The sequence below is a fragment of the Zeus faber genome (genome assembly GCF_960531495.2).
Source record: "Zeus faber genome assembly, chromosome: 13".
Classification (NCBI taxonomy): domain Eukaryota; kingdom Metazoa; phylum Chordata; class Actinopteri; order Zeiformes; family Zeidae; genus Zeus; species Zeus faber.
In genome coordinates this window covers 6954485-6956984 of record NC_137198.1, presented here as the reverse complement: position 1 = coordinate 6956984, position 2500 = coordinate 6954485, and positions in this window count along the sequence as shown.

Here is a 2500-nt window from a genome sequence, read left to right as displayed (position 1 = left end):
TCACAGCAGATGGACTGCTAAGCGAGATAAAGAAAGAAGCGTACGTTTGAGTCGATAAGACCGTTGATAAGCCGCGAAAAAGGGAAACGGTTTGACACACCCGGACGACCGCCGTGCCACACAGCAGTCGGTTATGCTCGTGGTTCTGGCGTCTGATAGTGCACCTGTTGAAGGAAATTTGCCAATAACACTGATTACCGGTGTGGTGCGTCACTTTAACTGGAGCGAACAAACCCACGTTTGGGGCTCACGAGAACAGGGGTTCAACCAGGGACCCCAAAAAATATTTCGATATTAGGCCTTTTCCTCACACTTCTCCTCAAGGGAAATGTATTCGAAATATTTGGATGGCACCATTTCAAAATACAGAATAAAAAATAAAAGAATGTATTCAATGTCTAAAAGGAGATCACTACATACGTAAATATTGCATAAAAATATGACCTTTCTAGAAATGAAAAGATGTACCACTTCAGAAGACAAAAGAAAAAAAAGCAACATTTAAAAAAAAAAACATTTATTCAAATAACTTTTCGCGGACCGCCTGGCGAAGTGCCACGGACCTCCGGGCGTCTGCCGGACCCCGCTTTGAGAAACGCTGCGTTAGAACATAACAACTGACATCATCAGACGGAACGATGGCTTTTCCGACGGGCAGGGACTGTAAAGCCGCACCTCCTCCGCTCCTCCCATCCTGCCCTCGCACGGCACGGTGGGATACGCTTCTCGGCGAACACTGGCATCTTACCAAGCCATAGAAGGCCATCCTGGTACTTTCTGCAAACTATTTGACGCCCGCTACGGTTTCCCCACCCTGAACGTCAAAAAGATGGTTGCCCGTGCGTCGTCTTTTCTCGGCCGTCCCGCCAGAGTTTCACGAGAGAGCGCGGGAGCACCCGCCCGCACCTGCGATGTCAGAGTGTAGCAGTGACAGCGTCCCTCACCCTTTGTAGTCTATATACCAACGATCAACTCAAACCTACCGTGCGCGTACCAGGACATTCTGATAACAGACGCAAGGGGTTGTTGATCTTTTGAGTCGTTAGTTATATCAGTCGGTGTCTGTGTGTGTCTGTGTCTGTGTGTGTGTGTGCGCGCGCGCGTGTGTTTTGAGCTGTGATCGTGACTCAGAGGCCGTTGGGCCAGTATACCCAGTGCGGCTGTGAGAATCAGACTTTCAGATCTGTCTGTCGTGTCACCCTTGTTGTTGTCGTCATGGGGGCGTGATTCCGCCAATAGCGATCCGCTTGGCGTCGCATCGTGCTTATAAAACACGGCGGTTTAGTGATGTTAGGTTGTTTAGGTTGACTGCGAATGGTGTGAACACCATTAAGAAATCAAAGCAATGGCATTGAAAGAAAATAAAGGTTCAACGGTTACACACACACACACACACCAAAGAAACGCAGACTTACCAACCTACAACCTCTGAGTATGTATACAACATTCTTTAATGCTTCCAAAATTGCCGTATGTTTTTCATTTGGTGCACAGTTCTGTATTTATGCAGCGAGTCATTACATCAACAGAACACAAGCAAGCCAGTGACCAACACCAGATCAGAGGGAAGCATAAAAAAAACAACATAAATCTTTATTTTTTTTCTTTCTTCACCAATTCATGAGTGCTTTTTCCATCAGGGCTGCCAGCGAAATCTCTTTTTTTTTCTTCTTCTTCTTCTTGGAGCTTTTCTTATAAAAGAATAGTGAAAAAAAAAAAGTCATACCACAACATATTACGGGCTTTTTTTTTTTTTTTTTTCAACCTTTCCTGTCAGAAAAGGTGTTAAAACAACCACCCTCCTATAAGTTTTCTCCTCTCACACCTAATGTGGCTTAATAGCTGCTTTAAAAGCCTTCTTTTTTACAATAAGGCCCACTCCAACCGCCCGCTCACAAAGCTAGGTAGTTGGCTGGCAGTTCGGAGCCTGTGATTGACTCAATGAGACCATTATGTTCCCCACAGCGGCCGGTCCCAATAACCTGCCCGGCTAGTGAGCCAGGGAAAAGACCCCACAGTGCTAATGGGCCCATAGGAAACCTATTGGCAGGTAAGGACCAACACACACTCACACACACTCACACACACACACACACACACACAATTAACGCATAGTGGTGTTCGCAAATGCGCTTTGCGTTGTATTCCCTAAGTACATGAGCTGGCTCGTGTTCTGCTTCATATACTCAGGTGCGACCACACTCACATACTGTGCACACTCTCCCAAAAAACCCACCGGCTCACTTCCTCTCGCTCACATATCACCCGCACACTTTTGTGCTCGCGCACATCTGCAAATGCAGCTGCGACATGATGCCGGTCCCTCTGGATGGGGGAACCGTCTTGGGCGTGCTGGGTGTCATTGTGCTCCGCCTGAGCGCTGTGTACAGTTTATCCGTAATCAGGTTAAACTATCAAAGACCAGACCTCATCAAACCTCTGAGGGCTGGTGTACGATGGCAGGGTGTGGGGACGCTCCACTCAGGGGAGACTCCAGTTT